The 11,152-nt window shown below is 33.3% G+C and overlaps 1 pseudogene across 2 annotated transcripts; it reads left to right on the top strand.

The window, feature by feature from the left end:
- The first annotated feature begins 2,235 nt into the window (after positions 1-2,235).
- Positions 2,236-7,037, top strand: LOC149142256 (pentatricopeptide repeat-containing protein At1g11290, chloroplastic pseudogene; annotated as a pseudogene). Of its 2 annotated transcripts, none has more exons than XR_016264156.1 (2): positions 2,236-5,753; positions 6,310-7,037. The product of XR_016264156.1 is annotated as a pentatricopeptide repeat-containing protein At1g11290, chloroplastic pseudogene, transcript variant X1 (transcript). The 2 variants fall into 2 exon arrangements; XR_016264157.1 differs by having other exon boundaries at positions 2,982-3,118; positions 3,343-7,037.
- Positions 7,038-11,152: the final 4,115 nt, after the last annotated feature.

Raw genomic sequence — 11,152 nt, 5'->3', positions numbered from 1 at the left:
TTGCAATTATTTATACTTCTCATTTGAATTAATGTAAAGCAGCAGAGGGGGTTTTCCCACTTGGTTTCCCCTGTAAAATCAGTGTGTTCCTTGTGTTTTGATGGTTGCATTTTATTGCATGTGTTTCTATCGTGTGTTTTCCTTTTCACAAAATAGTAAAAGAAATTTTGTCTCTTGATTTCAACTCAATTTCATTAGCAGTAGCAAATTTCTTGCAATTTCTACAAGGAAGTAACTTTGATTCTTGAAGGTGATTTTATTCAATTCCCTATAATCAACATATATATGCCTAGTTTCATATTTCTTAGTTACATGTTTGATATTTCTTAATTACAAGAAATATTATTGATGTGTCACGCAAAATGCTTGGTTTTGTGGAATCTTTATCTAACAAATCCTAAATTTTCCTTTTGACTTCATCAATGTGTATTATTGAGGTGCAATACAATGAGACGTTATAAGAGGAAACCATGAAGAATATTTATTGTATGATTGATTGTTCTATTTGAACCAAGTATTGTAGGTTCTTGAAGTAGATTTGAATGACACTGTAAAAGTTGATTAAGATTCACAAGCTTTGTAGAAACTATGATATTTGCTTGCTTCACATTACATTACAACCTTAAGAAGGTTATACATAGCGTTGTTGCATGAGTAACTACTTTATGTCCCCATTTATAAGTAAGTACCAAATTAGTTATTTTTTTGTCCTTTTGATTAGTATTATTGTGCTAAGAGGTGCATTCTAAACCCAATATGAGGGTGATGTGTGATTCCATCCATGCTCAAAGTGGAGTTGACACGTGTCCTTTTAATTCATACTATTAAAAATATGATTTTTTTAGCAAAAAAATTTACTAAAAACTAGAAATACTCAAAACTAAAAATAACAATATATTGAATTTTTTTTTAAACAAAAAAAATATAACATAATAATTTATAATATTAAAATATGAAGATTTTAGTAAAAAAATAAAATAAAAAACTAAAAATAATAGTTTATAATTTATTTATTAAAATAAAAAATAAAAATATCAATAAAAATATTTAAGTTAATTTCTTTGTATGCTTAAAAAGAAGAAGAGATGATATTTTCACATATAAATTAAGAATAATATTCTATATTATATTTACTAGCATAAATCCATCTAACTTTGAATTTATCATGCATTGAGAGAAATTAAATTCTTCTATGCACAAACTTTTCCTTAAGTTTTACACTCTCAAAAGAATGCTTGCACCTAGAAGGATTTGATCCCTCTTGGTGCATAATAGATCTAGAATTTGGTAGATCTAGATTAATTTGGTATCTTTCTATAGTATATATGTTTGTTATACACATCATAGTATGCTTTCTTATCACATTGATAAGTTTTACCCACAATAACAAATTACAACTCATATTCATCCAATCAAAAAGACCATATCCACAAATTTAAGAACCACATAAATCACATATTGCACCTATGTTTTCTATCTAAATTAACCATTATCCTTCTTTCTAAATAAAGATGTGGATCCATTATAAGTGTAATGTGTCAACCATGGATTTTATAATTAAGTTTTTCTATTAGCTATTATTAATATAAAGTACAAATGGTAAGATGGGAGTGATAAACAAACTATCACATCTCTCCCTTGAGTAAGATGATGATGTATTAAGATAACCTTGTTGTAAATTAGAGAGTACATTAGAAAATCATTGGTGAAATGGGAGTGAGAGATGAACAAAGTATCATATCTCTCTCCTTTGAGTAGGATGATGATGTATTAAGATACCTTATTGAGATTACCTCTTTCAACTCCTCGTAAGTTTTATCATCACTATTAGCCTCGATAAGAGCATCATTAAATTTCCATTCCTGAGATGATCTAAGCAAAGATCTTTTCTTCAATTTAAAACACTTTGGACTCAGCATATGCTTGTTCTTCCAATATATGTAAAAAATCCCTGTTTTCTTGGCATCTAAAGAAGAATACGAGAATGATTACTTGTGCTAGGAGGAGTAGGCTTTGAAATTATTATTCTACACTCATTGAAGTTGAATAAATAGTGTACAGTCCTACATTGATAATAGAGTTTCTCTTCAACCCACCATGTGAGATCAAGGATAGTGATTTCCATTATCGATGTTCGTGCAGTTTACTTATAAATTTGATGACAAGTTTATCTTCAACCCACCATGTGAGATCAAGGATAGTGATTTCCATTATCGATGTTCGTGCAGTTTACTTATAAATTTGATAGACAAGTTTATCCATTGGGAAAATTTTGCAGGTGATTTCTTGCACATGAATGTTGAATCCTTAGCATAGGTAAAGCCTTATAACACTCATAAATCTTGTTTATTTATAGCTAAAAGGATAGAATGCTAACCTAAGGGCTTTCTGTAACCCAGTGGAAGTGGTGATTGGATTCTAATTTGCTACAGTATCTGCAGTAAGAAGTTTAGCAAACCCATGTGAGCTGCAATTTGGCTATTGAAACCTTGGTGTATTCAAGAATCTGATGATAATCTGTCCATGTGTCCAACTCAAAGATATATTGGACAAAGATATATTGGACAAAGCACTTTTGGATTCCATGACTTGCCAAATAAAGAGAAACCCGATTATTATTTGATCGGAGTATGTTGTAGATGCCTTCATTTACACAGGAGAGACAGTGGAAAAAGGCAGAAATTTAGCGCTGATCTTGGCATAAATTGGTTTGCCTGAACGGCGCCATGTAGATGTGGGGATAGTGGCCTGCTCCGAATGGAGTCGTGGAGCAAGCATTTTCAACCTGTTGATTGGCAAGGAGGTCGACCATGGGTTTAACTCAGATGGCGCTGGTGGTAGGATTACCATCCCCACAAAAGAAAAATGCGGATTATACTCTGTCCTAGCACTAAAACTATCAAACTCAAACACTTGCCCTTCTCCATCCCCACTCATCGAAAATGTACACAACTTCGGCATGAAGAACTGCGCTTCGACGATGGTTCTTGTCTAAAGGTCAGAGATGTTACTTTGCTGTGTAAACGGGTGTTGAGCTCAGGAAGCACTGCTGCTGGTAATTCGGATGCCCTATTCTGTCTGTTGCAGGCGTGTGCCAACAAGAAAGCATTGACAGAAGGTAAGAATGTCCATGCTTACATGCATGTAAGTGGAATTGACAATGATGTGTTCTTGGCAACTCAATTGATAGGCATGTATGTCAATTGCGGAGATTTGGTTGATGCACGGCATGTATTTGACAAAATGTCCGAACGAAATACGTATTCATGGAATGTTATGATTAGAGGGTATGCCTTGCACGGATTTTGTGAGGATGCGCTGACTCTCTTTCGCGAACTGCAGAAGTCAGATATGCAGCCTGATATCTTTACGTTTCCGAGCGTTCTCAAGGCTTGTGCTGGTATGTCGGACCTGGAGCAGGGAAAATCCGTCCATGATTACATGCTTAGGAATGGGTTTCAGTCAGATGGCCTGCTTGGGAATGCGCTTGTGGACATGTATGCCAAATGTGGCAGTGTGGAGGATGCACGCCATGTGTTTGACAAAATGTCTCAAAGAGATATTGTTACATGGAATGCCATGATTGTGGGTTATGTTAGGAATGGACGTTATGAACAAGCAGTGGAAACTTTCTCTATGATGAAATCAAGAGGTGCGAGGCCAGACTCTATCACTATTTCTGGTGTGCTTCCAGCCTGTGGCCATTTGATGGCTCTGAAATGGGGTAAGGAAATCCATTGTTATCTAATTCGGAATGGAATTGAATCGAACTTGTTTGTCAGAAACGCTCTCTTAGACATGTATGCCAAATGTCAGAGTATAGAGGATGCCCAGCTTGTTTTTGATAAAATGGTAGTAAGAGATGTCGTTTCATGGAATGCAATGATCTCAGGCCTTGCCCAAAAGGGATACTGTGATGAGGCATGGAAACTTTTTGGTCAGATGAAATTAAGTGTAGTAAAACCAAGTTTGACAACATGGAATTTGATTATTGCACGGTTTTCTCAAAACGGAAAGAATGAAGAGTCCTTGAATTTCTTGCATCAAATGCAATTGGCAGGCATGAAACCTGATGTAGCTACGCTCACAAGTATTCTTTCAGCTTGTGCTCACAGAGGATCTCTACAGCAGGGAAAAAGTATACATGCTTATATATACAGGAGAGGGTTTGAAATAGATGTGATTGTAGAGAGTGCCCTTTTAGACATGTATGCCAAGTGCGGGCATATACACAGTGCAAGCTGGGTATTTGACACAATGTCCCAAAAAGATTTGGTGACATGGAATTCAATGATAGCAGGGTATGCACAGAACGGGCATGGTAATGAGGCTATACAACTTCTTGTCCAAATGCAACAAGCAGACTTGAAACCTGACTTGTCCACTATTGTAAATGTCATTCCTGCATGTGCACACTTTGCAGCTATGCAAAAGGGCAAGGAGATCCATAATTACACAATTAGAAATGGCTTTGACTTGAACATATTAATAGAAAATGCATTGATTGACATGTATGCCAAATGTGGGAGTTTAGAGAATGCACGCAGAATATTTGACAGTATGCCTACCAAAGATGTAGTATCATGGAACACAATGATTGCAGGGTATGGAATGCATGGGAATGGTGAAACTTCCCTTACACTCTTTCATGATATGCAGCAAGCTTCCATAAAACCAAATCATATCACTTTCATTGCTGTTCTTTCTGCATGCAGCCATGCGGGTCTGGTTGATGAAGGCTTGCAGTATTTTGAATCAATGAGTCAAGATAATACTATCGCACCCACAATAGAGCACTATGCTTGCATGGTTGATCTTCTTGGACGTGCTGGACACTTGGATGAAGCTTATGAATTTGTTAAATTGATACCATTCAAGCCTACTCCTGGCATGTGGGGTACTTTGCTTAGTTCATGCAAAGTTCATTCCAATTTGCAGCTTGCAGAACGTGTGGCTGATGAGCTTTTTGAGTTAGAGGCTGAAAATGCTGGGTATTATATACTACTGTCAAACATATATGCTGAATCTGGGAGGTGGGAAGATGTAGCGTGTGTGAGAGCAAGGATGAAAGAATATGGGGTTATAAAGAAACCAGGATGCAGTTGGATTGAGATTGGAAACAAAATTTATTCATTTCTTACAGGAGATGGATCTCACGGACAATCAGAGGAAATTGTTGGGATGTCAGATAGGGTCGCTATCGAGATAAATGAGGCAGAGTATGTGCCTGACACAGACTTTGTGCTGCATGATATGTAAGCACATTTAAAGGAACAGATCCTTTGCAGTTGAAACTAGAAGCTAGGTATTGCTTTTCAAACTATCAGTGGACATCCTGGGACCTCTGTTTGGATTATTGTGGAGACAATTGGTGAGGCTAGTGCTTTTATGTAATGCTAGATAGCTTGACTGGGTAGATAAAGGAGGCAGTATATGTGCCTGACACAGACTTTGTGCTGGATGATTCATAAGCGCATTCAAAGGAACAGATCCTTTGCAGTCAGAAAGAAAATCTAGAGGTTTTCAAATTATCAATGAATATCCTAGGACCAGAATTATTGTTGGGACTATTGCTCTTGCTTCAAAAACCATACTGCAAAGTCAGAATTTGCTGCACAGTATATTATGTTCAGGCTATTTTGATGCCTGAAAGTGTTTTAAATTCTGGGGAAGCCATCTCAGAGAGCAGATTCAGTTGGGTTGGTCACTTAGAACAAGCTAAGTTATCAAAAAAATAGCCAGTCATAAGCAAGGTAACCCATGAACAACTTCTCTCGGTAATTTGAAGATATTTTGAGGATGAATAGGGTTAAAGTGCGAATTATACAAGGGATCTAGATCAATGTTAGAGCGCTGGTTAATCCCAGTGCATGTTTAATAGGTTATATGATATGTGGCTTATAAATTGAAAGACGTTACTAACCAGTTTACACACCATGTATATTTTTCTTTGGTATTGTATTCCAGTGGTTTTTGGTAATGTAAATGTATGGAAGTGTCTACCGAGGCAGAGGAATTGCCCGGACAGTTAAAAGTGGCCGGAATCGGGCACCCAAAACCTTGAAATTTGAAAACTTCAAGCTGTAATCTGGATTTACAAAAATCCCCGCCAGATTTTATCAAAATCTTGCCAAAATTTCTATGATTTTCAAGGAAAAAAGTAGTCGGTTAGACTGGCTAAAATGTATCATGACGGGTCGCTTTCAATGTTAGTGATGTATGCAATTCGTTGTTCAAAGATATCATGACGGGTCGCTTTCAAAGATGCTTTCTTAATGACTTTTTTTTTCCTTGTTGCCAATGGGACAGAGGACAAATGTGCAGGAAGTTTTCATGGGAATGCAGAAAGTCAATGCTTCTCTTCGGGCATAGAGTTTGACAAGAGAAAATTGGGGAGTGACAACAGCTTCTACAAAGCAGGTCCCAACAGGCCTTAATCCTCTTCTTCCCAATGCCACCCCAGTCAAACCTGCATTTCCTCAACTTCCTTGAGCAGCTCCGCCCACCGTCATTAACAAACAATATATGTTTGTAACAACTATCTCCAAACCAATATATTCCAATGTCTGTTTCTCTGTAAGACGGCCAAGCAATACAAAGGATTAATCATTGACAAAAATGGTGGTCAAGTATGTCCGGCTTTCACGGTTGATGCCTTCAGTTTCGGGGGATTGAAATCCGTTTTGTCTTGGAGGTGGGGGATTGAAATCGGTTTTGTCTTGGAGGTGCAAGGCCATGAAAGGACGTTGGTACAAGCATCATTTGTAATCTATTCTATGTACTGAAGGAAATGTAATTACATTGTGAATGTACGTTTTTTCATCGTCCTGAATAATATTTTTTGCAATAATTATTTCATCTATGGTTTTCATGGAATGTAAATGTACATCCATTTTTTTGAACTTACAACAAGAAAGGACCTTGTTGCAAGCATCATTTGTAATCTATTCTATGTACTGAAGGAAAGGAAATGTATTTACATTGTGTATATACGTTTTTTCATCGTCCTGAATAATACATGTGCAATAATGATTTCATCTATGGTTTTCATGGAATGTAAATGTATATCCATTTTTTTTTTGAACTTACAACAAGAGTATATTGGGGGACCGAAAATCTTAAATATATATTTTGGAAAAATAATAGTCTTATTTATATTATTCCTATTTTAAAGATAGAAATATGTAACACAGAACTTCCTTTATGTCCATAAGAATTGCATTTGGTCCTTATTGGCATTATAACTTTGTCAAGAAAGCCCTCTTCCTTCATTCCTCACCTTAACACAAATGACAATGAGGGAATGTAATTTCAATTGTACTATTACAACTTTCTTGTCACAACTTTTTATGTTTTGATGGGCTTTAAATTGAGTTTCTATAATAAAATCTCTTAAGACTTTAATATTTAACCACAACTTGAGCATTTTACCTGTGGTTAATCATGACAAATTATACATATTTGAATGGTTGCATAACGGTGTTGAATTTGACCATCAAGAGATAATGTAAATTCATTACAATACATATTTGAATGGTTGCATAATGGTGTTGAATTTGACCATCAAGAGATAATGTAAATTCATTACAATAGGTTGTGGCCAGACGGTAAAGTCTTAGTGCTTTCATTCTAGAGACGCTTGCACAAATCCTATAATTGAGATAATGGATCAACTTGCAACCAATTAGCCTCTAGAAATGATGGTAAAGCATATTGTGAAAGTTTTGATGAATTCCAAGAGTCAATTGGCCAATGAGATATTGAAATATACCTATATTTTGGATTAGTTGGCAACATGGTTGAATGCATGAAGATGTGTTACACTCTTATTCCAAATTTGATAATGAAATTTCAAAACTTCTCTTTTATCAAATTGAAGGCTGCCTCCACAATTCATATAAGCATTGTGAATTTTGATGAATTTTGATGAATTTTGATTCGGAGTAAAAAGACAATTTGTGCAGAATTATGTTGTTGTCCTAACGATATTTTTTGCAAAAAAAATTTAATGTCGTATAATCTTTCAATTTTCCATTGAATGAAATGTTTGTCCTTGCAAATTTTCGCACATATTAATAAGTATGCATGTATTCATGTAGCATAACTTAGTTTAAAATGTGTAATTTTAATATATATATATATATATATATATATATATATATATGAACATTATCTACACAGAGAGAACTACGGTATGCATATTAAAACATTGTTTTTCTATGCAAAATTATATTTTTATTTTTATTTTTCAAAGTTGGCGAATTGAAATTTTTAGACACGTGTACACGCAAGATTTTTTCCTATTGTTTAAATAAATTCAAAAACCAAAATTACCTTTTGAAGAGGACTTGCAAATGAAGAGGTTGGTATTTTTAGAATTTTTTTTCGTTTTGTATAATTTATGCTATTGATTTTTTATTTAACCCCTTTGGAACTGTCCAAAAAACTTTCAAGCATTATGTCTAAAAGAAATTAGATGAAAAATATCATATGAATTCGAAAATGTCAAACTCATATGTCATTGGACAGATGATTCCTTCACGAATCCAAGATGCTCCATTACTTAAGGGAAAATTCTACATTAAGTCCGCTAGAGTACAAATGGTGTTGCAGAGAAATTTGCAGAAAATGTGTTAACTCTATTTTTTCAAAGCCCCGAGGAGCTTAATCGAGCACTTGAAATATATAATTCAGATAGCTCGATCGAGGGTTTAAGAAACCCTCGATCGAGTGATTTTTAACGTCGTTAATTAGGGGCTAGATCAATCTTATAGCTCGATCGAGCTTATGGCTTAGTCGAGCCCTTGGAAACGTAACTCCTAACTACCGACTACCAACTATTATTTATGGTATTTATGACAAGCAATGGGCTTAAGAGCTTGATTGAGAAAATAACTTGATCAAGCTCCTATTGTCACCCAAAAAAAAGAAAAATCACAAATTTGAATTATGCATGGATAAAAAAATAAAGCAAACATAACTCATAAGAAAATAATAGAATGTGGAAATTACACAAGAATTCACAATAAACACGGGGAATTGGTAATTGAGATCTCAAAAAGGAGATAGAGTGCAAAGCACAGAGGAAGTGCGAGAAATAGCTAAAAAAAGGACAAGAAAAGAACGACAAACATTGAGAAATAGCTAAAAAAAGGACGAGAAAAGAACGACAAACATTGAGAGAACAACACGATTATGCAATTCAACAAATTCATGTAAATACAGGTAATTCAGTTGTCATTCAGTTGTCTGTAATGTCCCCTAATAATAATAAAAATAATCATAATAAATAAATAAAATAATATACTATTAAAATATAAATAAATAAATAATAAATAATGAAGAGAATATAATGATAATTAATAAATAAATAAAATAATAAACTGGAGTTTTAAATATATGATGATGATGGTGGTGGTGGTTAACATCCATTGAGATAATTTTCTTAGTTTTTAATTGTCTAACTCCTTTTCTTTCTTGGCTATATATATATATATATATATATATAGAGTAAGAAACAGTTAAATTAAGATAAATATTAAATTAAGTAAAATTTAAAATAAATAAATAAAAGTTGGCATGTTGACACATAGAATGTGTTCATGCGGATCCTTTTTCATTTTTTGGACTATTTAATGGGTGATTAGGAGGATGAGATTCATCAATTCCTTCATCCATTCCCTTAGGAGAAAAATGTTGTGAGACATAAGATTCTCTGGCAGTGGTTCGTTGATTGAGGGCTCTGGTTCGTTGATTGAGGGCTCGAGGGTGGCCCACTGTAAAAAGAAAGATTAGATTATGTGCAGCTTGTTGTGGTTGGTAGGATTCAATAGGGTTCAATTCATAAATTACAAGTAATCAACATTGTCACTACAGGTAAGTCGTTTCTACTAGTGTTTTTCCGAAAATTCTATGCTAATTAGTTGAATAGTTAGTATGTTGATTATTAATTGCATATTTGATATAATTAGTTGCATATTTAATTTTGGGGTTGTTAGATATGGTATCAGAGCGGGGTTCAACTTTCTGTGACTTCTAAATAAAAGTTTAAAAAAATACATAGTTAAATTTATCCATAATTTTATTTGTGGTGAAATTAAAATCAATCCAATTTTGAATTTTGGCAATAACATTACTAGTTATTTATTTGTTAATCTTCTTTTTATAACCGAAAAAGAATGTTTGAGAAAATTCTTATAATTATCATAAATTCTCTAAAAATATTATCTTTTATTTTTAAAAAATATTGATTCTAATCAATATTCCCATGTGAATCGAAATACTTGTGAGAGTATGGAATTTTTTTCTTTCTTTATTAAACAAATAAATAGATAGATAAATTCAAAAAATATATATTTAAAAGTTTGAACTCAATGCTTATGTAATAATTTTAGATACTTTAATATATATTCTCCGACCCAAAATATGGGGAATTGGGCCCTCGATCTTTCCCTGACCATGTATCCATTTTGCTATAATCTTGAAATTTCTCTAGGTTGTGTTTTTTCATGATTGTTATAGATCATTTGACATATAGTGGCTATGAGATTAAAGGGCTAGTATGTTATCTTATTTAGTTTTTTAAAATTAGTTTTGAGTTTTGATTGTCCTTTTTGCTAGAATCTTGAAATTTTTCTGGGTTATGTTTTTTCATGATTGTTATAAACCATTTGACATATAGTGGCTATGAGATTAAGGGGCTAGTATGTTATGTTATTTAGTTTTCTAAAATTAGTTTTGAGTTTTGTTTGTTCTTGGATTTTTTAATATGTAATTGATAATTGTTTATTACTTCAGACTGGTTGGAAAATATGAGTGCCACTGTTTATTGTAATTTAATTTAATATGTTGGAAAATAGGAATGCCATTATTTATTGTAATTTAATTTAATATGTTTTTATTGTGTATTAGGTTTGCGGTTTTCAAATAATTAATATATTTTGTTTAAGATTTTAATATTTTTTTTTAATAATAGTGGAGAGTAACTCATTTTTTTATGATTTTGAAAGTGGTTTAATTTTTTATTTTTATTTTATTTTTGATAAAAAAATAAAAATGTGTAATTGATTTCTTTTTATTAAATTTTTTTTGTGTAATCTTGTTGGCTTTAGCAGTCTTTTCAATATAGTAAGTTTATAATTGAGTTTGAAAA

This window comes from Pinus tabuliformis, chromosome X (assembly GCF_031772625.1).
Source record: "Pinus tabuliformis cultivar Carrire ecotype Pingquan chromosome X, CPIR1, whole genome shotgun sequence".
In the NCBI taxonomy this organism is placed as follows: domain Eukaryota; kingdom Viridiplantae; phylum Streptophyta; class Pinopsida; order Pinales; family Pinaceae; genus Pinus; species Pinus tabuliformis.
The sequence above is the reverse complement of the archived record's forward strand: the minus strand, read 5'-3'. Positions and strand labels throughout refer to the sequence as shown.